General features: G+C 36.4%; 1 pseudogene; it reads right to left on the bottom strand.

Annotated features, from left to right (window-relative positions):
* The window catches only part of LOC127483133 (large ribosomal subunit protein uL3-like), a 124,028-nt pseudogene extending 97,150 nt beyond the window's left edge, over positions 1-26,878 (bottom strand).
* Positions 26,879-27,300: the final 422 nt, after the last annotated feature.

The raw sequence follows: 27,300 nt of genomic DNA on the forward strand, positions 1-27,300 counted from the left end.
TATTTAATGAATATAAATTTCCAAAGTACAGCTTATAGATTACAATGGCTTCCCCCCAAAACGTCCCTCCCACCCGCTACCCTCCCCTTTGCCACTCCCTCTCCCCTTCCATTCGCATCAAGATTCATTTTCATTTCTCTTTATATACAGAAGATCAGTTTAGCATACATTAAGTAAAGATTTCAACAGTTTGCTCCCACACAGAAACATACAGTGAAAAATACTGTTTGAGTACTAGTTATAGCATTAGATCTCAATGTACAGCACACTAAGGACAGAGATTCTACAAGAGGAGTAAGTGCACAGTGACTCCTGTTGTTGACTTAACAAATTGACACTCTTGTTTATGGCCTCAGTAATCACCCTAGGCTCTTGTCATGAGCTGCCAAGGCTATGGAAGCCCCCTGAGTTCACTGACTCTGATCATATTTAGACAAGGCCATGGTCAACGTGGAAGTTCTCTCCTCCCTTCAGAGAAAGGTACCTCCTTCTTTGATGACCCATTCTTTCCACTGGGATCTCACTCGCAGAGATCTTTCATTTAGGTTTTTTTTTTTTTTTTTTTTTTTTTTTTTTTTTTTGCCAGAGTGTCTTGGCTTTCCATGCCTGAAATACTCTCATGGGCTTTTCAGCCGGATCTGCATGCCTTAAGGGCTGATTCTGAGGTCAGAGTGCTGTTTAGGACATCTGCCATTCTATGGGTCTGCTGTGTATCTCACTTCCCATGTTGGATCACTCTCCCCTTTATTTATTCTATCAGCTAGTATTTGCAGACACTATTCTTGTTTATGTGATCCCTTTGGTTCTTAGTCCTATCATTATGATAAATTGTGAACAGAAATTGATCACTGGGACTAGTGAGATGGCATTGGTACATGCCACCTTGATGGGATTGAATTGGAATACCTTGGTATGTTTCTAACTCTACCGTTTGAGGTAAGTCAGCTTGAGCATGTCCCGAATTGCACATCTCTTCTCTCTCTTATTCCCACTCATATTTAACAGCAATCACTTTTCAGTTAAGTTTCAGCACTTAAGAATAATTGTGTAATGTGAGTATATTTTCACACTAACTTCAGGCAGATTTTAGATTTTAGTAGTGTGAACGATGTAAAATGGAAATATAACCCTGACAGTCCGCATTCATTAAGGCTGAGTTGTATCATACCTTATAAATAATCTCTAATTTGATAAGCAAATAGTAAACAAAAAAATAGCATCTTGATTTTATTTTAATTATTTTAAAGTTTTATTTATTTATTTATTTATTTGGAAAGCAGAGTTGCAGAGAGAAGAAGAGACAGAGAAGACAGATTTTCCATCCACTGGTTCACTCTCCAAATTGTTGAAAGGACCAAGTCTAGACAAAGCCAAAACCAGAGCCAGGAGCTTCATCCTGGTCTCCCACATGGGTGCAGGGGCCCAAGCACTTGAGCCATCTTCCACTCTGTTCCCAGGTGTGTTAGCAGAGAGTTGTATCAGAATTTGAGCAGCTGGGACTTGAATGGCTGCCCATTTGGGATTTCAGCAACACAGCTCGCAGCTTAACTCACTATGCCACAATGCTGGTCCATTTAATTAGTATTTTAAAACCCAATTTTATTACTTTTGAAAATATTCACGTAGATTTGGTGATTATCTTTCTCTACATGTTACTTTGTTATTATTGTTTTTCTTTATTATGCTAAGTATTAGATGTTTCCTTGATGATTTTATAAATCATACTGATTTTATTTGATACAAGTATTCCATAAGGGGCCGGTGCTGTGGCATAGCAGGTAGTCTCCGCCTGCAGTGCCAGCATCCCACATGGGTGCCAATTCGAGTCCCAGCTGCTCCACTTCCAATCCAGCTCTCTTATGGCCTGGGAAAGCTGTGAAAGATGGCCCAAGTCCTTGGTCCCCTGCACCCACATGGGAAACCTAGGAGAAGCTCATGGCTCCTAATTTAGGATTAGTGCAGCACCAGCCTTTGCAGTCATCTGGGGAGTGAACAAACAAACGGAAGACCTTCCTCTCTCTCTCTGTCTCTGACTCTCTGTAACACTGCCTTTCAAATAAATAAATAAATATTTTAAAAATATTCAATATATTGGCTTAGCTTTTACATTTTACTGTAAACTGTAATATTTTATGTAACATACTTAATAGTTTTAAGTAACAGCATCTTTTGTTTTTTCCAATATAATGTATAAAATAAATGTAATGCTTAAAGATACATTCACCCTTGTAATATTTAACTGTTTGCTCACACTTCAACATCTTATAAATGATTAAATTTTCTACTTTTCACTCCATTTATTTGCATGCTCTTATCATTCTTTTATAAGTAGAAAATCAGAAATTTTGCATTTGGAAGTTTTTTATCCATAAAATGTGAATAAATGAAATTGCAAACTCTTGGTTAAAAGAGTTAATCTCAGATATGAATGTCCCCCACTAGAGGGTTCATCTGATGATGTGAATAATGGATTGTTTGAAAGGAAGCATCAAATTTGAGATTCAAATCTACCATTTGCCTACAAAGCTATCCATTCTTCCCTTTGGACTCAAAGAAGGACCACCGTTTTTAGGAAAGCATGAATTTAAAATATCCTGCTTTCACATCTTGAAATTCACATACATATGTGCTTGCTTGTATCAGGCAAGTAGGTCATTTCCACTGGGCCCTGGAGTGTCAATTCTCACCAACTCATAACACCAAGTGAACCCGAGAATACACAGGTCAAGTTCTACTGGAGAATCCTGTGGAGATTTTGATTAAAATTGCATTAAATTAAAAGATTAAGTTTGGAAGAAGTGAAGTGTTTATAGGATGATTTTTCTCTTCATTTATTTTGATCTGCATTTATGTGTTTCATTGAATTGAGGTTATTTTCTGTATGCAGTTCTTTTCTTACATTTCTTATAAAAAATTTCAGATACTGACTATGCAATCTAACGAACATTCTTATGCTTTTTTATAGAAAACCTTTGGTTTTATACAGATATATTTATAAAACACACACATGTAAATGCATAAATAAACTACAACTTCAACTCTAATATTCGCACGTTTTACAAATATCCAATATTATTAACAAATTTTAATCTCCTATGAAATTACGCACTTCAGGATATTTTTGCACATGTGTTTTTTAAATAGCTTGAGCTTCTGGGTGATAGCAAATGGTACTCATAGTTCTTAGAGGAAAATGAAATATTGTGTGTCTTGAGAGAAGCATTCTTCATGAACCCATGGCATCCCTAATACCTGGATGCCAAGACTGCAGGCTTAAGCTTGCTTTTTTCTCGGGAAACATTTATATAGATTATGCTTGTACTGAGCAACTTTGAGGTATGAGTTAGTATTACTTCATGGAGTAAACAGCAGGTTTCTTTAATACTTTCTCTGAAAAGAATAGTTTTCCCAAGTTGGGGTTCCTCAGTAGTCTTGCAAACCCACTTAATCTGTGGTGTCCACATCTTTCACCAATCCCCCTGCAAATTTTCCCCTATGGCCTTAGCAGGAGAGAATTGATGCATCTGCTGCTGCTCCGCCTCCTTTGACTTACATAGAGAAGTCTCATAATTTTATCTATCATCTTGAAATAATAATAAACTAAATTATTAATTATTAGTTTGCAAGTTGACTAAAACTGAATCCTATGCAATAGTTTTGTGGATGACCATACTATATTAAAAGGCACATAACTTTAAAAGAATTGTCAGGATTCTCTGCAAAGCAGATTTGGAGATACTAGCTCATTCCTTAAGATTGAGTACTAAACAGTCTTACTTAAGTGATGGATTGAATGAGAAAAAGTATCTCTGATTTTCTTTCTTGCTAACCAGACTGAACAATGAGAGATAAAATGAATGCCTGTAAATATGAATAAGTTGTGCTTCAAATACAGTGCTCTTTCAAACTTTGTTTAAAACATTTGTCAAACAAATTGTTAAGAATTATATATAAGTATAATTTTAATGATCTGTGATTATTTTAAAAATGCACTATTCATGAGTGAAATTGACATCTTTTCATTTATCATTGTTATGGTCTTTTAATTTTATTTTTGGATTCTTTATCTACTATAGGTTAAGCCTTTGGTTATAATATAAATTAAATATATGCTATCTCAATAAAATAAAATCTTTCTTACAAAAATTAAATAAACAAGACCATATGTGTTCTTTGGGTAGGAGAAGGAAGGGATGGGGTACCAGAAGTCTATGGTACAGCAGCTGTAGAATTTCCAAAGTTAAAATAATGGGGTCATAAAAACACTACTAACCAATTTAAGAGTTTTAGATAAACCAAAACAACCACCAGAAGCTTGATTGAGCAGTAAGAAAGTGAATAAACAAATATAAAAGGGAATATAAAAGTTTTCTTATTAACATGGAACTGCTCACCACTGCTGGGCAACTTGTAGTGAAGTAAAGTAGTAGTATCAGGCAGAGGACAGAGAGAGAGAGGGCTTTGGATGCAGGTTCTACTGAGATGTTGGATAGTAAATGCAGGAAGAAGCATTGTTCTCTTGTGGGCACTAACTTTGGAACTAGAAATAGAAGAGAGGAAATGCTGCATTCTGTAAACCCCCACCCCCTTGCACACCACCTCTAGTCCCGCCCCCCCCCCCTTTTCTCTGTGCTCCATGCATTCCAGGTCCAAATCTTTGTTGTATTCAGTTCAAATCAGGTATCAGGGAGGAGATTCCTGAATTCAAGTAATCTGGTATAGTCAAGGTTCTCAGTGGGAAAGAAAGTTGATCTCAGCTTGAATATGAGACCTCCTTGGACAAACTTGTGTCTTCTACTTCTGAATATATGATTGTCCCTGATGTTTCCAGTGTATATGTGTTGTGAATACCTAGGAGTGTCAGAAAAAGTTCTTCCAATCAAGGAAAGCCACAAACAATACATGTATTATTCTATAAGGTCCAACAGAGATAAAACAGCAAATCAGAAGAAATGGGAATGTTTGAGTGTAGATAGATCATTCAGAGATATCATTTCCCAGCATAGCGGAATCTCCTGTCTCATGCCATTCAGAATAAAACTTTGAAAATTAAAGATAACTATTAACTAACTACTAAACTTTTATTGTAATCAAATGCCCAACTCTTGGAGGCATATTCTAACCTGAGCCCTCATTTTTGGGTTTGTCACCTTAGACTCAATGACTTTACAAAGTGAAGGAATCCAATAGTTCTCACTCTTTCAAAAGAAACTTTGGTAGGAATGTGGCCTGTTTGATGTCATGAGAGAACATGGCAGTTACACTAGCAAGGAAAACTTGAATTTCCACTCTACCCCCTGAAGCAATGCTACCTGCTCTATGGACTCTTGAATCTTGGCAATCCCCCTATATAATTGATGTAGCTCAGGGGTGGCTAAGTGAAACACTTAGGGAAAAAGTGATGTAAGAGCTATTAAAATATACCATATAAATGTATACTTTCTCTCTGTTAATTCCTGGCATTGTGAGTATTAATTCTCCCTTACTGAAGCCCCAGGTCAGACTGGCTTGTACAATTTTCTAGATGTCAACTCCATCAAAGGAATTTATATGGCATTCAAACTCAAAGCCAGTTCAGCCACACAGATCCACTCATTGGACTGATATAACCCTAGTTCATGAAGACACTGTCACATTTATTGAGTTCTCTGCTCATTGGGTGCCACTAAAGTGACCTTTCAGCCAAGATGAAGTGGATAATGGACTCAGAAATTTTTTTTTTTTTTAAATGTCCTATCTCATTCAAACCTGACTTTCATGGCAAGAAATAAAAGTGTCAAAAAGAGGTGATAGAGAAAATTAGTGAACTTTTGCCTACTTTTGTGAAATACATTGACTTTTTCTGTCTGTTGAGAGAGAGCAGGAACCTTGGCACACAAGAAGGGAACATATTAGAGGAGGAAGTAGAGAGATGGGGATCTAGTGTTTATCTCCTACGTGTAGCACCACAGCCTAGCAAAGCAATTATATGGTTTCCCTAAATTAAACAGCAGAGGTTGACAATTTGACCTTTGTGCCTTTTTTCATTCCTTTCCATGTACCATAAAAACAGAGAAATTCATACGGGCATGCCTCGTCCTATAGTATTCAGATGTGCCTGACACCATCAATAACTCCTGAAAATGAAATCAGCCTCCCTTTGTCTACCCCTGTGTGTGTATAGACAGAGCAACATAGCTTTCTTTTAATAAGACATACAAAAATTCATATACTTTTTCTGATGTCGAGGTGACCTTGCCTTATGCTATCCTTGCAGATTGATACAGTGTAGCTACTTGATTTACACTGTCCAAATTAAGCGATATAGTGATGATTGAAATCAGTTTCATCAACAAACTCCTAAATGGTATGAGCTGCATATCTATAAGTTAAATGTGTGAGTAAGAGGAGAGTTGGCCTCACAATAACTTCAGTGAAGATAAGAATTGCCCCCTGGGATTATCTGCCATGACAATATCACACAGCAATCTTATTTCCTTTGGGTGATCAATAGAATGCCATTGAACTACAGTTTTTGTGCTTTAAAAAAGACCTATTATTTCTCCCAGAGACATTTTCATAGTTGCCTGAATCTAGGAACCCAGGGAGTATGGTAGAAGTCACTAAATCAGGTTAACTTCATTATTCTACTTGCAGATCCAAGTACTTAATGGTTGTATAAGAAAATTAAAGGCAGTGGGAAGCAAACAACAGATTTAACCCTGGCTTCTTTCAGATCAACCAACTTAAACATTAAAGTGGCATACTTCAGTGAAATTCTAAATTTAAACATAATCAAGTAGGTCCAAGGGCAGATTGTTGACATAGTCAATCTGCCATGGTCCTAGATCACCCTCTTTGTTTTTACTAGGTGTATAAACATAGCAAGCCTTAGCAACTCTTTACCTAGATCATTATCAAAGCTGTTTCTGCAAAAGGTTACCTTGAGAAATGAGGTAACATTTCAATATGGAACGAAGAATAGGCTTACCTTCTGCCTGCTATAAAAAAGGTAGATTACTTAAGATCGATGCTTCATTGCGATGATACAAATCCTCATACACCTACTCATATACCTACTTTACACCTCCTTGTCATTCATATAAGACTTGGATCCAGGAGGGCCAATAATATCTTTTATTTATGCTATTTGGGGAGCATATTAGATGAGTAACACATTAGTAATGAAATCTTTTATAGGTTACCCAAGAATGACAAGTTTTCTACTAGTATCATTGAAATTATAGGCTTTCAGCTAAGTAAAACCAAAACACAAACATAAATATAGAAATGGACTAGAAAAAGTTCATGAAATTGTACACTATCTTTTAATTTCATTGCCATGAACATTTTGAAGCCCCTTTATATATCCAATTAAAAATGTATAGCATTGGCCGGCGCCTTGGCTCAATAGGCTAATCCTCCGCCTTGCAGCGCCTGCACACCGGGTTCTAGTCCCGGTCGGGGCACCGGATTCTGTCCCAATTTCCCCTCTTCCAGGCCAGCTCTCTGCTGTGGCCTGGGAGTGCAGTGGAGGATGGCCCAAGTGCTTGGGCCCTGCACCCCATGGGAGACCAGGATAAGTACCTGACTCCTGGCTTGGGATCAGCGCGATGTGCCGGCCGCAGCGCTCTGGCCGCGGTGGCCATTGGAGAGTGAACCAACGTCAAAAGGAAGATCTTTCTCTCTGTCTCTCTCTCTCTCTCTCACTGTCCACTCTGCCTGTCAAAAATAAAAATAAAAAATAAAAAAATGTATAGCATATACATATTGATACTTAGAAAAGATCATATTATGAAAATAACTATTCATGAAATACCAAAATTTTACACCATATTAGACATACATTATCTAGGAATTTTTAGAAGTTTCACTGCATTCCTAATTTTCAGTTCAAAGAAGAGTCTAAGCATGACACCTTGTTTAGATTTGTTAAAAAATATCACATAGAACAAGGCTTCCATATTCTTAATAAATGATTAATTTAAAAATTACATAACTTTCTCTAGGTTATGTACACTTTGTTTTACATTGCTATAAGAATTCACCCTTTTACACTTTAAAATATTTCATATATTCTAGCATTTTTTCATTATTAGATTTATTTCCTATTTATTCTACTACTGCAAGTTTATCACTGTATGGTTTGATGATCTCATGGTCTCAGTGAAAGAGGGTATCTAATGGTTAAATAACATGAACATATCCTTACCAACAGATACCTCAATTGCTGAGTGACTAATTCTCCAAAAGCATTGAACAAACCAGAAAGATAAGACCTAATTTCATAGAGGAACCAGGGTATCACTTAGTGAAGAAAAGTTACAATTTGTCCTTTTTTTGATGGAGAATGAAATGATTATTTATAACACATTTTTACTGGTTTCACATTCAGTACCTTAGCTGTTGAAGTTCAGTTGTTAACTTTTTAATTACCTAAGAAATATCAGTTATATCTTGCCACAGCAAGGTTGCACAACAAATTATAGGAAAAGTATGAAACTTAACAGCAGTATTGATTTTTACATCAGAGGGTCAGGGAATCTTGCCTGGGCTCCAATAATTTTGTCCAATTTGCTCAGTAATATGAGAGTTGGAGAGCTGTGAACTAATTTGGAAGCACGCATCAAACAACAAAGCTCCTCATGTCACAAACCCTCCTCCTCAGACAGCAGGCCAACTTGACAGTGTCTTTCTCATGACAGTATCAAAAACTAGAATCAACAAGCAAATGGCTCATAGTTTCTAAGCCTCTACTTCCATAGCATATTGACAGATTACCATTAGCAAAATCAATCCATGTTAAATCCAGAGATAGAGTCAAGGACATTACGGGAAAAGATACTGAAGCATGTGTAAAAAAGTAGGTTCATTTTGTAATTTATTATACTAGATAAGATTGCTTTTGTCCAAGAGGCTTTTTCTTATTTCAATGACCACCAGAGATAGGTTTCTCTATTCCTACTATATACCTGATATATGTGTGTGTGTGGATTTAACCACTAAATTATCTATGGGCAGAGTTTTGTTGTTAATCAGGAAGCAGGAATTTGAGATGCTGAGGTCTATTTCTCCAAGATGTAGTATATTCCTCCAAAAGTCTCTGCCATATATCATGTTATTTTCCCTTAATGAGAATACAGAGCTCTGAGAAAAGACATGAGAGTTATATTCTTAATGAATTAGTTTGCCATGCTTACTGCAGCAAATTACCAAGACTTGACGACTAAAACAAATGAAATCTTTTCTCTGCTATCTCTGGAGACTAGAAATCCAGGGTTAAAATGAATCCAGGGAAAAATGAATGTGTCAGGGATATGCCTCATCCAGAGGATGGAGAAAAGGATTCATCCCTCAGCTCTTGAGGTCTGTGGATTCTGTTGCTTGTGGCTGAGTCAGTCCAATATTCAGAGTTAGCATTTTCACATCTGTTTCTGTTTCATCTTCTCATCTTCTACATCACATTCTTTGTTTGTGAATATGTCATGTCTCCCTACACCTCTCTCTTATGATAACTCTGATAGGATTTAGAAACTCCTGGATAGTCCAGCATAATTTTCCCCAACTCAAAATCCTTAATTCATTCACATCTTTAGAGCAATGTTTTTACAAATAAGAATTTATGTTTAGGTTTCAGTGATTAGGACTTGTTACCTTTGGAGGGCATTTTTCAGCCTACTGTATTTTATGACAATTTTGCTAATGTTCTTTGATTTCTTTATAGCCAATCAGAGAGTTATCTATCAAGGAATAAAATAAATCGTCCATTAAACAGTAAAATGAGATGGCTAGTTGGCCATTTCATATTTTGTAGGACTTATAAAGAACAAGCAAATACAGGGTTATCCTGTAATTTGGAAGGATTAGGATTACATATTCTTGCTACCAAACCTAGATCAAGAGGATCAAAAGAAGGCCCCATGGTGCATAAGCACAGATATATAATTGGGTGTATTATTGCCTTCAGCTAACTAACAATCTCAATTAACTCTATGCTTGCTTCTGGAGATTTTTGGACCCATGGGACTGACCTTTGTCCAAACTAAACGAAATACACTATCTATTGATCAATATCCTGTACTAAGGTGGTTAATGTACCATGGCACAAGTGTCCAAGACAGGCCAGGTGGCAATCAGCCTCAGCTAGTTAGCGATTTTTATAATGCACATGTAGAATATATCAAAATTATAGAATATGTATTTGGTTGTTTTGGTTCCCATTATTGATCCTGGTCCCCAACATTCTTTGTGGATTCTCCATTTGTTATCCTATGTTCCTTCCTGATCCTTTGTAATGGATTTTGTTAAAATGTGTGTTTGTATATACCTACTTATATATCTTTTAGTTATTACTTAATTGGTCTTGCTTTGTGATTCCTTTACTTTCCACCTGACTGTGTGTATGTCCATGTTCTATTGTGTTGCTTATAAGCAGTATACAGGAAGATTTTTAAATCCAGCTGATAATACTTCTATTCTCAACAATTACATGCAGTTTACATATTTTGTAATCATTATATATACTGAAATTTTTTTCACTTTTGACCATTTTAAAAATTCAAAAAATTCTCTTTCTGTTTTCCATCCTTGATCTCGACTTTCTGTCTTCATTAAAAATGACTTTTGAGGGGCCGGCACCATGGCTCACTTGGTTAATCCTCCACCTGCGGCGCCGGCATCCCATATGGGCACTGGATTCTAGTCCGGTTGCTCCTCTTCCAGTCCAGCTCTCTGCTGTGGCCTGGGAGTGCAGTGGAGGATGGCCCAAGTGCTTGGGCCCTGCACTACATGGGAGACCAGGAGGAAGCACCTGGCTCCTGGCTTCGGATCAACATAGCTGGCCATTTGGAGGGTGAACCAACAGAAGGAAGACCTTTCTCTCTGTCTCTCTCTCTCACTGTCTAACTCTATCTGTCAAATAAAAAATACAATTAAATAAATAAATAAATGTAAAAAATGACTTTTGATTTTTTTTTCTCTGAAAGTTATGGCTTATTCCAAGTCTGTACTCCATCATTATGCTTAATAGACATCCCCTAGTGTCATTTGGTGACACTTTTGTACTTTCTTTGATTTTAAGATAGTTAAACTGCCTTATACATTCAGTAACACATGGAATATATGAATACTGAGTGATTGTTTAGTGATTTGAACTTATTAAAATAGGTTTCACATTACTTAGTGTATTGTGTTCATTTACTTGATCCCAGAATTATTTCACCTTTTTATTGTGATTTGTCTAGCAATCATTCTACGAGTTATATTTTAATTTTTCTTTTCTTTTTTTTTTTCTTTTTGACAGGCAGAGTGGACAGTGAGAGAGAGACAGAGACAGAGAGAAAGGTCTTCCTTTGCCGTTGGGTCACCCTCCAATGGCCGCTGTGGCCAGCACGCTGCGGCCGGCGCACTGTGCTGATCTAAAGGTAGGAGCCAGGTGCTTCTCCTGGTCTCCCATGGGGTGCAGGGCCCAAGCACTTGGGCCATCCTCCACTGCACTCCCGGCCCACAGCAGAGAGCTGGACAGGAAGAGGGGCAACCGGGACAGAATCCGGCGCCCCGACCGGGACTAGAACCCGGTGTGCCGGCGCCGCTAGGCGGAGGATTAGCCTGTTGAGCCGCGGCGCCAGCCCTATATATTTTAATTTTTCAATGTAAGTGTACAAGTTTTCATGTTTGTATATTGTCACTCATATCCTCTGATCTCACCCACCCAGATCACCCACTTTCAGTCTTATTTGATTTCAAACTTCCCCTGGGTCTTTCTAAATTTAGCTCATTTAAGTTGGTGAGAGATATCATATCATGATGCCATATATTTTCCACAACAAGTAGGCAGACGTTAGATATCTGTCAACTCAGTAACTATTATAACCCAGGTCCTTGGGCGTGCATTTGCATAACGTAAATCTGGTGATTGTGCACTGTGATTTCCCATTTTATGACAAGAGTGTAGTAAGATTAAATCTCATACCCAAATTTGTGTTTGGAGGACTTGTGTTCAGAGTCACTTATGAGGCCAAATTCCCAGCCACCTGTCCCTCCTGCTTCATGTCGAGGCCCTCAGCTTGTAGCTTGACATTGCATTTCCATTCCATGAAAAAATGTTTTGATCTTGAGTATCTTTTTTTCTTTTTTTATTTTTAAACTACATGAATTTCCATTCCAGTCACTTGATATGTCAACATAAAAACTTCTTTTCCAGGAAAGTATAAATGATTTTCCAAATTTTGTGTTCCCTTATTTAATTTGTTTCAGTGCATATTAGAGTGCATGTTCTGTGTTCAAATTAGAAAGCATATCCAATTTAAGGTGATATCTATATCTCCCTACTTTGCAATGCACAAAATGAGAAAATTAGTAAGATGTGAAGTTTTTATTCAAGGAAACTATAACCCAATATTTGGAATTAAATAAAAGCAAATTACTATAATACAAGAGAGAGCCATATGATAGTTACAAACAAAATTTAATAGATAAGAGTGTAGCAGATTGAGAGTCTTGCTGGGAATATCAACAAGGATGTTTTTGGAAGGTATAATGATTAATGTAAATGGAGAGAATAATATATTTCAAAAGATTGAAACATGTGCAAAGACAAAAATTTGGATAAGCAATTCACTTACTTGGACAGTAAGCAGACCATGCAGATTAGAGAAGTATCAAGAGAAGCTGAATGCTAGCTTAGTAACCTAAGTATTCAGATCAGAAATGGATCCTCAATATTCTTGACAGTTTTGTCTGATGGTATATATAAAAATGAGCACTATCATTGTAGGAATAAAAATAATTTGTCTGATAGTTGAGGTTAAATGAATACATTAAAATTATTTTAAAATAATTTTTAAAATATAAATTAAAATACAAATCTGTGAGGCTGGGAAATGTGTAGTGGCATTTAAAAATAATAATAGCTGGGGTTTGGAACTATCATTTGTTATACAGGATTATTTTCCAAGATGTTTGGTGAACACATGAAAACAGAATTTAGCCAAGTGTTTTACATAATTTTTTTTATTTGCTTCTTACATTACTCTAAAAATTCTGTCACTGTTCACAAAGTATATACAATATAAGGTTTAGAAAGTTTGCATGGCTAGTAAGTGACCTAGCAATGACTAGTAGAGGAGTGTTCAGAGTTAAAATGCCTCACACTAAAAAACTTTTCACAATTGCTTACTTAAAGTATTTGGAGGTATTAGAACTTATAGTTTGATATCTTGCATTTATTTTTAATTATTTTTTTTACTGTGTAGCCCTTCATTTTGATGCAATAAGAATTTCAGTCTTTGAAGTTATATTCAGCTGTAATGATAAATATGAGTCATGGGTCGCCATGCTTAATAAGTGGACTTTTAAAGAACTTTCAAGCAGTGAGTTACAACTGATAACTATTCTTTTGAATAGATAAAAATGGAATAGAATAATAATGGAATGATAATGGAAACCATATTTCCATAATTGAGATAATCCGTATTCTAAAGTACTCCAGGTTAATTTGTAAAATTAGTGTGAAATGATAAATGTATGAAAAGTTCTTGTCCTAGTAGGCAAAGTTTAATTTGCTGAAACAATTTTTGGTTTAGTGATTCAACTTAGCTTGTACTTTCTTAGACTTTTTCTCTCCTGAAAAGCACTGTATAAAATGAAATGGTATTTAAAAGGTAATAAAAACCTAGCTCTTAATGTAATATGCTTTCCATATGATTAAAATAATTTGTTTTTAGTTCATATCATGTATTTTGAGTGTACATACTTTACTCCTTTGATTCTAGGTTTGATGTTCTTAAAATAGACTATATTTTACAAAAATCCTTCCCTTACTTACTTGGCCTGTTATATTCAAATACTAACATGTTTTAATGTACATAAAAAGCTAAATTCATATTTTATTGATTTTAATTATAAGCAAATACCTGATGCATTGTCAGTATATAAACTTAGGCACTGAATTTATTTGTGGAGATAATAAATAAAGGTATAAGTCTAGATAGCAAGATTCTTCATTAAAATATACTTCTGCCGGCGCCACGGCTAGCTAGGCTAATCCTCTGCCTTGCAGCGCCGACACACTGGGTTCTAGTTCCGGTCAGGGTGCCGGATTCTGTCCCGGTTGCCCCTCTTCCAGGCCAGCTCTCTGCTATGGCCAGGGAGTGCAGTGGAGGACGGCCCAAGTGCTTGGGCCCTGCACCCCATGGGAGACCAGGAGAAGTACCTGGCTCCTGGCTTCGGATCAGCACGATGCGCTGGCCGCAGCGTGCAGGCCGCGGCGGCCATTGGAGGGTGAACCAATGGCAAATAGACCTTTCTCTCTGTCTCTCTTTCTCACTGCCCACTCTGCCTGTCAAAAAATAAATAAATAAAAAGTAAAAAAATATATATATATACTTCTATTATTACCATATTATTTTACATATTATTTTATAATAAATCCAGAGAATAGAGTCAAATATGTATGAATATATTATCACTGGACTGTTGAAGGAGCTTTTCTCTGTATTCTAATAGTCATTAATAAATAATATTTTATGATAAAATGTACATATTTTATAAATGGATTAATTCATTTACATTTTAAAACACTATATATTTTATATTCCACTGTATTTGTGGTACCCCACAGAACTCAACCTTTTTTGAAATAAAATAATTTTTATAAGATTTATTTATCCCCTTATTTTATCAAAATCACTCACAGTTGTAACATTTGTATAGGATTAATCATTAAACTTGCCAATAAATTTTAATCTGGATCCATTTATGCATAAGAAACCTGAGTAGATATCATGCAACGTACAAAGATTGGGAATTTAATTGAATGTAAAAAATAATGGATTATTGGGACCATTTAGGGAGTTTTTTTGAACAAATTATAAATGTTTTTAAACTACTTAAAATTTAATCTTTTGAAGGTATCTTAAAGCTAAAACTTCATATAGGATTCAGATAAATTACAAGAAAAAAAGGACTTACAGACTTTACTAAATGTTCTGTAATTTTTCAGACCAGAATACATGCGCTTAGAAGCAAAAAATTATACACTTTAACATGAAATTTAATTTTACATGTTAGATACATCAATGAAAATCCACGGATACATTGATTCATTTAGAAATGCAATTACAAAATCATAACCCTTGTACTTAAGAAACTCCATATTCATGCAGCAAAAATGCTCTTAATAACATAATTGAATTAGTATAATTATAAATGTATCTGGAAATGTGGCAGAAGCACTATGGACCAAAATGACTAACCTTGCTTTAGGGATACATGAAGAAGTTCAAGTCAGAAAAGCTTCATGGACAGGGTGGAACTGAATGAGCCTAGAGTTGATCCAAGGTTGAGAATGTTGAGTACATGTCTGGGGACCTGGAAGTAGAGTGTGTTTTGACACCAAAATCAAGAAGATGCCTTTTCTATAGTCTACTATTAAAACATCTAAATTCTTTACTGGATTAAATTTTGAATGGCTCTTACTTCAATGTTCTATCTAATGTATCCTGAGTATCATCATGAAAATGAAAACAAAACATTTCTGAGTAATACAGAGCAGATACACAGTAAACAATAACTATCACCAGTGATCCTTTCACTTACACAATAATCATATATTCAGTGCCAACTCTGTTATTGGCAGTATTCGAGGTGTTGAAAATAGGTACTGGGAAAAAAAAATCAAGATTTCCTGCACTAAAGTTTACATCTATGGTAATGAGTGAAAGAAAAGAGAAATTTAGGTAAATTATAGTAAGGGAAATACAAGTGACAAAAAAATCAGAGAAAGAGGAAACAAAGAGGGCTTGGGTTTGTAAATTCCATGGTCACAAACTTTTTTTTGAAAAGGAAACAGTTGAGAGAAGAATTGAAGATGGTGATGAAGAGAGGTGAACATTCCAGGCAGGAGTAAAACCATGGAAAGCATCAAAATTGATGTTATCAGCATATGACAGTGACATTTAGGTTGTCAGCATGTGACCCTAGTGGAAGGAGACTAGGGGTACTATGAAATTTAAAAAACAAAAATCACTATGTTTCTAAATCTGTATATATTAAATACATGAAACTTATATAACAAATAAAATTTTAAAAAATATGCAGAGGTTGATAAATTGGATTTGTAGCTAATTTTAATTGTTTAGTCTCTTATGTAGACCATTGGGGAAGAGGCTGTGGAGTTTGGAATACAGGAGAAATGATATGATTTTCATTTAAATGTTATGATCTGGCTTCTTTATTTAAAATAGAATGTAAATGCAGTTTAGGTAAATGGCTCCTGGCTTTGGATCGGCACAACACCGACCGTTGTGGCCATTTAGGGAGTGAACCCATGGAAGGAAGACCTCTCTCTCTCTCTTCCTCTCACTGTCTGTAACTCTATTTCTCAAATCAATAAATAAAAAATAAATTAAAAAAAATTAAAATAAGAAAAAGAAATGTCCCCACCTTCTCTATTTTCTTAGAACATCTGCTTTAGAAAACTTGTACCTTCAGGAGTAGTAGGCAAAGCCTCCACCTGTGGCACAAGTATCCCATATGAGAGCCAAGTTCAAGTCATGCCTTGTCTGTTTTCAATCCAGCTCCCTCTAATGGCCTGAGAAAAACAGTGAGAGATGGCCCAAATGCTTGGGCACCTGCACCCACATGGGTGACCAGGAAGAAGATTCTGGCTCCTGGCTTCAGGCTGGTGTAGTCTGTTATTTTGACCATCTTGGGCGTGAACCATTGGATGTAAGATTCTCTCTCTCTCTCTGTAACTCCTACTTTCAAATAAATAAATAAATCTTTAAAAATGGAAAATCTTTACTCTCTCTGTCACATTGAAATGCATATCAATTTTTGAAAGGTAAGTAAGCCTCTGGCCCACTTCATATTCCAAAATTTTCCAGAAAAAACTTGGGAAACATCTATTTTAATGTAATTATCGAGGAAAATAACTTCCGTATTTCTCAGTATGTATGACTGATAGGGGTCTGACTGTGGAGGACTTAGGCTATCTTCTGTTGCTTTCTTAGGCTCATTAACAGGGAGCAAAATCAGAAGTGGAGCAGCCAGGACTTGAATTGGTGCTCACATGGAATGCCCGTGTCACAGGGGTCAACTTCACCTATTACACCATGACGCCAACCCCCATTCTAGCACTTTGGCTTTAGACTGTAAGTTCTTGGATTAGAATAATTACTAAGAAAGACAACATTAAAGTGGCTGAACCTTGGCTGTACCCTCCAAGTTAAAAAGCTACCTCTTGCCATAAAGATAGCTTAACTTTTCTTTTAGGAAAATAATCTAACACACACAGATGATTCCCTGAATTACATGTGACACATAGTGCTCTCAAGTCCTCTCCATGGCATTTTAGTAATTGCTTGTTGTGAGAATGTATCTAATGGTTTTGATCTGCTTGACACCTAAAAAAATGAGATCTCTTGCTGTCATTGGGATGTGCTACTAGATTGCCTATAATGCACAGCAGGTGCTGGTTTAACAACTATGAAATAACTGTTTTCTTTCTCTTCTGCCTTTTTGAAGAGCAACCATTCTGGTAAGGACAGGCACCCAGCAGTTCCTGAAATAAATGGATCAACAGAAGGGCCATGGTCATGCAGGAATAGATAACAAAAACCGAATCATAAAAAAAAAAAAAAATCTCCTGTTTAGTTCTCCCTCTTTTGAAACATTAGCTAAATGGAGCACTCTGTCCAAAGTCAATCTTACTTGTGAATAGATCTTGGTATTGTGGGTTCCAGAAGTTCATCGCAATCACCATATGGTTGAATAACATGAGAGGTCAGCATTGTTACATTTAGGTCTTCCTCTTAAAAGACAAATACCTCCCTGACACATCTGGAAGGAATATATGAGAATCAAGTTTGGTGGTAGACTAATGATTATTCTTTTGATTTGGAAAAACTTACAAGCCTCATCCCCTGCAAATGAATTATTGGATTTTATGATGTGGCTGTCATTGTAAGAAAACGTCAGAATGGCTTGTCTAGTCTAAAGGAAATAATGCAATAAGTGAGAGAGAGAAGTGGATGAATAAAGGTGCATTCCATGGACAGAACTGTCTTCCACTATTCCCTCAGGTCGTTCTTCCTTGTGCTCTCCCTCTTTATCCTCATCTCCCCACACCTCAAGGAAAAACTACGATCCATTAGAGACCCATCCAGACAGATTGCTATAGCCACACCTGAAGCTTTTCCACTAAAGGTAAAGCTGTGGGAATTCACAGTGGACCCAGAAGATTTGTGAATCCACCATTGATTTTCATCAGCAGTTTGTTTAAGTTTTCTAAAATTCACTAGCATGGATTGAGGAAGTTATCAAAAATAACATTCCAGGTTCAATCACCTTAACGTTGTCTTCTTAGTAACTATTTTAATCCAAGAACAAATAGTCTAAAGCCAAACTGCTATGACGGAGGTTGGCATCATGGTGTAACAGGTTAAGCTGACCCCTGTGACACAGGCTTTCCATGTGAGCACCAGTTCAAGCCCTGGTTGTGCCACTTCTGATCTTGCTCCCTGTTAATGAGCCTAAGAAAGCAACAGAAGATAGCCTAAGTATTGGGTCCCTGCCACCTACAAGGAAGACCCTAATGGAATCCCAGGCTCTTGGTTTTGACCTGGTTACAGCCCTTTGGGGAGTGAACCAGTTTGGCCAGGACAAACCATTACAGAAATCTCAGCTGCAGCTACTCATTGTTGGAACCATCTAGAGAAAAACATAGAAGAAAATAAATAATGGAGGATTGCTGGGCTAGAAGTTCAGATAGAATTATTCATATAGTTATTTTTAATATTGTTAAATATTTTATTTTTGTTTTTGTTTTATTTTTAAGAGCGAGAGAAACAGAGGAGAGGTGTCCCATCTGCTGGTCACTTCCCAAATGATCACAACAGCTAACATGAGGTGAGGACAAAACGAGGAGGTCAGAACTCATTTTGAGTTTCCCATGTTCTGCAACTGCTTTCTTCCTCTTCCTCTAGCAGACAAGTGTAAATTATTGTTTGTTTTTTATTACAAAGATGTTCAGTATTTATAGTAAAGAGTTCATCAAGAATTGCTACTATTTGTAGCCAGAAACAAAACAGAAAAGAAATGGAAACGTTAGAGATTCATCCTAATGTGATGTATACTAATTCAAATGTTAGATGTTTTGCAGATATTCTCAGAAACTGTGGAAACTTCTGAATTTTTTATTCAGAATGTGAACGGCAAAATTCATATTTTTGGCTTTCTTATAATTCTTTATCCCACAGGAATATGAAGCCTCTTGAGACAAATTGTAATACTACTCAACTAAGATTAAATATTTGGGACATCTATTGTTCACTGTAGGCAACATACTGATAAAAATCTAAGAGTCAGCTCATTTCATGGATAAAGCCACTACTGAAAAATAAAACTATTTTTTGTGACCAACACAGAATCTCAAATAATAGGTTCCATTGTTGGAAAGTGGATAAAACACCCAACAAAGCTATTGCATGATAACTTTATTAATCTTCTAGTTTGGTGCTACAATCTGAAGAGGGCTTGAAAAACTGAAAGTGGCTAGATTCGGATACTCAAACCTTTGAAAAAGTCTGATTTATCTGCTATCGGTATACTAATTTGATAATGTTTACTAATAGATTGATTACTCAGGGTAAAATACTCAAGGAAATCAACTCTGCATCTAAATCTTATGCTATGCAGAGTTACTATAAAATCTTGAAGATTATATTTTGTCTAGAACGAAGACTGCAGACAGAGTTAACAGCAGTTTATGGAGTTATAATCTTGCTTCTAGATTTTACTCATGTGCACACAACCTCCCCTCCCCCCCCCACACACATATAGTTTCAGTATTAGTTAGCCTTTCTTTGGGGGGGATTTATTTATTTATTTGTTTATCTATTTGAAAGTCAGAATTACAAAGAGAGAAGGAGAGACAGAGAGATCCATCAACTAGTTTGCTGCCTAGATTGTCACAATGGCCAGGGCTGGACTATGCTGAAGCCAGGAGCCAGTAGTTTCTTCCTGTTCTCCCAAGTGGGGGTCAGGGACCCAGACACTTGGGCCATCATCTGCTGCATTTCCAGGTTATAATCAGGGAACCGGATTTGAATCAGAGCACCCAAGCCTTGAACTGACTCCCATATGGGATGCCACCATCAACAACAGCAGCAGTTTTATCCACGACAACACAACACCAGCCTCTAGTTAGCTTTTCAATACTGTATACCAAATACCTGAGAGGAGCTACTTAAGAAGGAAGGAGTTCATTTCATCTCTTGGCTTTGGAGATTCACAAAGATCTAGTGGCTCCATTAGTCTGAGGTCTAATGAGGATGGTGGATGATGAAATGCATAAAGAGGGAGGATCATGTGGTGAGCCAGAATTCAGAGAAGAAAACTGGGACACTGGGCTTACATAACCAACTGTCTTCTGGAAATTATCTTCCAAGTGCATGCCCCAGTGAATTAAAGACTTTTTTTGGGCCCATCTCCTGGACATAAAAATTTGATCATATGTCTATCCTTAATCCACCAAATATTAATGTTAATCCATTAACTTTTAATGTAAGAATTTGGATTTTAACATGTGCATGAGTTGGGGAGCCAAGTCATGTTCAAAATATAGAAGTATCATTCCTGAAACATTTTTTAAATAGGAATTTTTTTCTTCAATGTTAGATAAGATAAATCTTGAAATATGATTTGTCAGCAGCTTTACAACAGCCTGCTCAGATATCTGTAATTCTTTGGTAGAGTTTGCATTGGGCAAGACAAAGTTTCTAAAGGCACTGATTTTTTGGATGCAGCTGCAAAACCTGCTGTTGAAGCATGGAAGATCTCAAATTTAGAACATCCATTTTTTTATTTTCAAAAATATGCTTCATGAAAGAAAATGGAAAAATGGATTATAAAAAAGGCTAAAAATTTAGACTGGTTTATGGGAATTACCTAAAATAATTCTCATACTCTTCTATATATTTACTTAGCATGGTGGCGTCAGCAAAATCATATGAATAAAACCCATAACTTTAAGCACATTAGACTCCTATTACATATATAAAAATGATTTTAATATCCATGATACAATAAGGAGATATCCTAGCTGTCAAAAGAATTTTTGATAGACACTCGAAGTAAACATAGGAAGCTCTACCTAACTTTGCCTGGAACATGATGCCAGTTGGATTTCATAGGAACAATGCTTTAAAAAGGAAAAGATTAGTCTATTTATAGTGTATTTCATGTCCATATGGTCTGAAGGCTCTCCCCCTATAAAAGCTGATATCTATGCAGTAGCAAATGTTCTCTTTCTACACATAATTAACAGTTGTTGATACCAGTGCAAATGGAATAGGATTGTTTTAATTCTACTAGCTTACAAGAATTATGTAAATGTTGAAAGAGTCTTATATGCCTCTCTGCTAGATAAGTAAAACAATTTAATCAAACTCTAAAATTCTCATTGACTGCAGAAGAGTCTTTTCAACAAATGGAACAACTGGAACACCACATACAAAAATTGATCTAGACAGAAAATTTCACTTTTTCACAAACATTAATACAAGAATCATATATCTGGATGGAAAATTCAAAATTATAATATTCTTAGTACATAACCATAGGAAAAATGATGAGCTTCTAGATGCAACAATGAAAACATTATCCACGAAAGAAATAATTGATAAGCTAATTTCATTAAAATTGGCATACAAAAGAAAACGTCAAGAGTAGGAGAAGACAAATATGACTGGGAGAAAATATTTGCAAACGGCATATTTTTGGAATTACACAACTGAAAAAACTCTTAAAACTACACAATAAGAAAGTGGACAATTTGCCTGAGCAGTTACTCAGCAAGAAAAACACACAAATGATAAATAACCATATGAAAAAAATGTTCAACATTGCATTATTAGGGAAATGCAAATTAAAAGGCCAATGAGATAATATTGCCCACCTAGCAGAAAGGCCAAAATTTAAAACACTATCAATACCAATAGCTAGCAAAGATAAGGAGCCATGGAGCTCTTATTTTTGACAAATATGAGTGCAAAATACCACATTTATTTTGAAAGGTATTTGATGGTATCTTAAAAAATTAAACTTGCCCATGCCATACTATTAAGCAATGTTCTTCTATATATTTACTCAAATGATTTAAAGAGTTATATTTAAAAAAAGCTGCATGGTATTTTTTCTTTTAATTTATTTAAAAATTTTGATTGGGATGGGCATTGTGGTACAGAAGTTTAAGCAGCTGTTTGGGATTCTTGCATCCTATATCAGAGTGACTAGTTGAGACTCTAGCTACTTCGCACTTCTGATCCAGCTTCCTGATCATATATCTCTGAAGCAGAGAATGATGCTCAAGTATCAGGTTTCTGCCACACATTGGGTGCTGCAAACTGAGTACTGGCTATTGGCTTTGGTCTGCTCTAATCCCGGCTATTGTGGGCATTTGGGGAGTTAACCAGCATGTTTCACATCTCTCTCTCTTTCTCTCTCTCTCTCTCTCTCTCTTTCTCACCCAATCTCCCTTTCACTGTCACTCTGCCTTTTTAAATAAATGAAGTAAGTTTTTAAAAAATGGTGGATGATAGCAGAGGTATTCATGACTGTAAAAACTTGGAGGCAACTAAGTTATTATTTGATAGGTGTTTGGATAAATTAACTGTGGTATATCCAGACAATGGAATATTATTTAGGACTAAAAAGAAATGAGTTATCAAGCTGTGAAAAAAAAAAAAAAAAAAAAAAAAAAAAAAAAAAAAAAAAACAGGAGAAACTTAAATTCATATTACTAAGTGAAGGCAGTCAATCTGAAAAGTCTGTATTCTGTAAAACTGCAACTACATAAAGTTCTAGAAAGGGCAACAGGATAAATAGTGGTGATTAAGGCAGTTAGCTACTTTTTAATGATACTATAGTGGTAGATATATGTTGTTACATATTTATCAAGTATGTAAGATGTACAGCACCAAGAAAAAAAAAAAAAAACCTTAATGTAAACTACTGAAAAGGGATGAATATAATGTCTCCATGAACGTTAATTGGTTATAATAAATGCCCTATTTTTATGTGATTATTCCAAGCAGATGATGCTGTGCATGTTTGCAAATGGGGAATATGGGAACTTTCTGTACTTTCCATAGAATTTTTTAAAAAAATTTAAACTGCTCTTAAAAAAGTTAAATATATTTTAAAAATTACAACTACTGTGTTAGCATTAGCTTTATTTTAATAAAAGTATAGACAGACACTTTTGAATAACCATGAATATCTCCCTTTAAGTTTATGGGGGTGGAGGGCTAAGACTTTGTGTCTAAGATGGTGTCACACAACCCTGTCTTTTGTTTTGTTTTGTTTTGTTTTGTTTTGTTGACAGGCAGAGTGGACAGTGAGAGAGAGAGAGAGAGAGAAAGGTCTTCCTTTGCCATTGGTTCACCCTCCAATGGCTGCCGTGGCTGGCGCGCTGCACTGATCCAATGGCAGGAGCCAGGTGCTTCTCCTGGTCTCCCATGGGGTGCAGGGCCCAGGAACGTGGGCCATCCTTCACTGCACTCCCTGGCCACAGCAGAGAGCTGGCCTGGAAGAGGGGCAACTGGGACAGAATCCGGCACCCCGACCCGGACTAGAACCGAGTGTGCCGGCGCCACAAGGCGGAGGATTAGCCTAGTGAGCCACGGCGTCGGCTCACAACCCTGTCTTGTGCCTGCTTTCACTGAATCTATTCATAATCATATTTAAGACTTAAAAGTCTTCTTTATCCCTTATGTCCCTCCCTGAGACATAAAGTCTTAAGACCTAGAAGGACAAGTTGAAAGAAGTCTGTCACAGAAGATTTCATCTACATAAACATATTCTGCAGGAAAGTCTCGCTGTCAAGGCACTGGGAGACAGCCTTTGAAGTGCTGTTGACCACCCAAGCTAAGAAATGAAACAAAGCCAAGAACACAGCACAGCTGGATTCAGCTTGCCATGGGAAGTCAGCTTCTCAGGAGGACTGGACTGTACTTTGTAAAACGAATTTGAAATGTAGGTTCTCTAAGGTAACCGACATGGGTGCCAAATTTGACCAAAAAAAAAGTGTTCCAGCAAATGTCTCAGTATTCTTATAAACTAACTTGTCCTATTCACAGTAGTCATTTAATTAATTAAAGCACCACACTTTACCAGAAAGTAAATGTGTAATTTGATGCATTATTTCTTCTTTTTGTATTTCTAGTACGATGGCACATTCTCATTTCTGATCAGCTATGAATGATATCCCTGTATATACAGTGCATGGATTTACTAATCCAACAATATTATTAATAAAGTAATAGTAGACCACTTGCACCAGTAATTTAAATATCAAGTAAAAGTAATTAATATGCTTCCAAGCACACAAACCCAAAATTTGATGCAAAAATATTTTGTTAACTGATCAGTTGGAAGGATGATGTAGAAATGAATATCTCTAAATATATAAGCAAAAATCTGGCACTTTAAAATAGAAAAGGTAAAAAAAAAAGACATAATGTTGCTTGATTAACTCTAGGAAGCAGGTTTTCTCCAGTACAAATAAATGAAGATAAGAAATGATACATGCGTGTTACTCAGGAAGATTTAGTTGACTGTTAAAGTAACAAGATGTTTTATTTTATGATGTCAGTTTGACTGAGTTAAGGGATACCTAGAAACCTGTAAGAGCATTATTTTCAGTGTGTCTGTAGGGTGTTTCCAAATGAGATGAGTATGTGGATCTGAATGCCCTAAGTGGGAAAACCAGGCATCATCAATGGGCTGTCTTTCCAGACTAAAAGGGAAGTTGATTTGATTTTGCAGTGCTGGGACTCACTCCTGTCTGGGATATCAACTGGTGGCCTTTAGTCCTAGAACTATGCCAGATTACAGCTACACTGCTGACACTTAGGCTTTCCATCGCTAAATCTAGACTCGCATCCTCAGCTTCTTGGGTGTTTGGATTTCCCTGGACTTGGAATAAACATTTCAGCATCTCAGTTCTCCAGTCTACACACCACCTATCCTGGGAGTCAGTTGACAAAATTGCATAGGTCAAACCCACTAATTAATTCTTCTTCGTATACTTTGTGCATATTCTATCAATTTTGTTTCTCTGAAGATCTATGACTAATACAAATAGTATAGTTTCCATGTAAAACAAAACAAAAAATAAAAGGTCCACAGGATGGGTTTGTATTAAGATGTAGAACCACTTACATTAAGCACTGAAATTACCTTGCAGGCCTCAGACAGGCTTCAGACTAGGTGATAGTCATATGTGTATTAGCCTTTTACTTCTAGAAAGAATTATTTGAGAAGATAGAATAATTCCCAGAAAGCCTAATGTCATTTAATTGTTTTGGAACTTGTCATAAACTTAAACTCAGGAGAGATTTATTGGGTCTTACAATGAAAACTCTAAATTAAAAATATGGATGATCAGGCTTCAGAGCTAGGTTGCTCCTTAGATTTGGTTTAGGTTAATATTCACAAGGAACTACTAAATTACACCTAAACATTCAGAAATGACAACAATGAAGATATAAGTTTTAAACTCACCTATGACTAAGAAAAGTCTGTGGGAATTGCTAGTTGTGAATCTCATTTATCCATTTACCATCAGTACAATATATGTCCCCAAGGTAAATGTTCTGACTTTAAAAAATTCAGTAATCCTGTTATTTTACCATAATTCTGTACAATTTCTTTATTTTGTATTTTCCTTTGGACATGTTGGATATTTAGATACCTGCAACTTGCCCAAAGAAAGGTAGGAATAGCACTAGAAATAATTAGAAACATTATAATGTTATTATTTTACAGCAACACAAGGGAGGAATTTTTAAGGGCAAATGCAAATTAAAAATAAGAAACCAATTCTTCTTCTTCAAAATAAGGGAAAGGACTATCTGTCTCCCTTTTCTTAGAGCACTTAACTTCAGAAATCTTAAGTTCTTTCTTTGACTCTTTGAAATGGAAGTAAGTCTTTTCAAAACCAAATAAGCTTCTCCACTGAAGATTATCTTAAGGTCTTCAGAAACATCTCTTTGAAATGTAGTCATCAAGGAAAAGAGTGCCCCTTCTCTCAGTCTGTAAATAGCATAAGGATTTAGAAGCCTAACTTCAGAGGGCCCCTCCTTCCAAGTTACAAACTGCTTCTTTCCATAGTTATAGGTTTTATCTTCCCTTTGAGTAAAGTAAATTAGCTAGCATAAATGATCACCCAATTACCAAGTGATATTAGAATGAGTTTTGTCAGACAAACAGTGGTGCCAAGTCCTCTCTCTGTATCAGTTCTTGTTTATCTGGTTATTGCTTACCTACATGTGCTAGATGGCAGGGTAGGTCGATGGAGAGATATGTTCTTGCCACCAAAGGAGGAAATAATTCAAAGACAGGACACAAAGGCCAGCATTTATTTTTTTAAGGACATTTATTTGATTGAAAGGCATAGTTACAGAGAGGCAGAGGCAAAGAGAGAGATGTCTTCCATGCACTTGATCACTCCCCAGATGGCCGTAACCAATGTAGATGCGCCAATTCATAGGCAGGAGCCAGGAGCTCCCCCCAGGTCTCCCACATGGGTGCAGGGGCCCAAGGACTTGGGCCATCTTCCAGGCCATTGCAGAGAGCTGGATCCGAAGTGGAACAGGCAGAAATCAATCGACACCCCCATGGGATGCCAGCACTGTAGCCAGTGGCTTTACCTGCTATGCCATAGTTCCGGCCCCAAGACAAGATTTATTAGCAGAGCAAATGTATACTTGGGAAGGGTGGATGTGGTCAGGCTTGAAAAGTGATCTGTTGTGCTCTGGGGGCTGAGGCAGATTATTTTCTCAGATTTGTTCAGCACAGACTGGCACCCTACTGGGATGAGAGGACCCTTCACCATGTTCCAGTGAGGCTCTGTTCAGGCAGATGCAATTGTGATAGCAGGCTCTGACATACACTTAATGTTTTATTAAGTCTCCCCCTAGGAGTGGAACTTTTACTATAATAGTGAAGAAAAGGTTAGTCAGTGGTCAAGATGGCTACTCAGTCGGGTAAAAATTTTTTCTTTTTTTTTTTTTTTTTTTTTTTTTTTTTGCTTATCTGCCTAGTGCTGAGAGGTAGTTGAGGTTTAAACATTGTTATCCAGGACCTATTCATTACCAATACATAGTTGTGACAAAGGGGAACACTTCAAGCCTAACACACTTATTTTTCTATCTTGCCTCAACGTTTAAGTAATAGGTTGTATCTGCTTGGCTATATAAAAAGTTGAGATTTCTCTCTGTCTTTTTAATCCCTGAGGGAAGTCCTATGATGTTCATC

Source organism: Oryctolagus cuniculus, chromosome 8 (assembly GCF_964237555.1).
Source record: "Oryctolagus cuniculus chromosome 8, mOryCun1.1, whole genome shotgun sequence".
NCBI lineage: Eukaryota > Metazoa > Chordata > Mammalia > Lagomorpha > Leporidae > Oryctolagus > Oryctolagus cuniculus.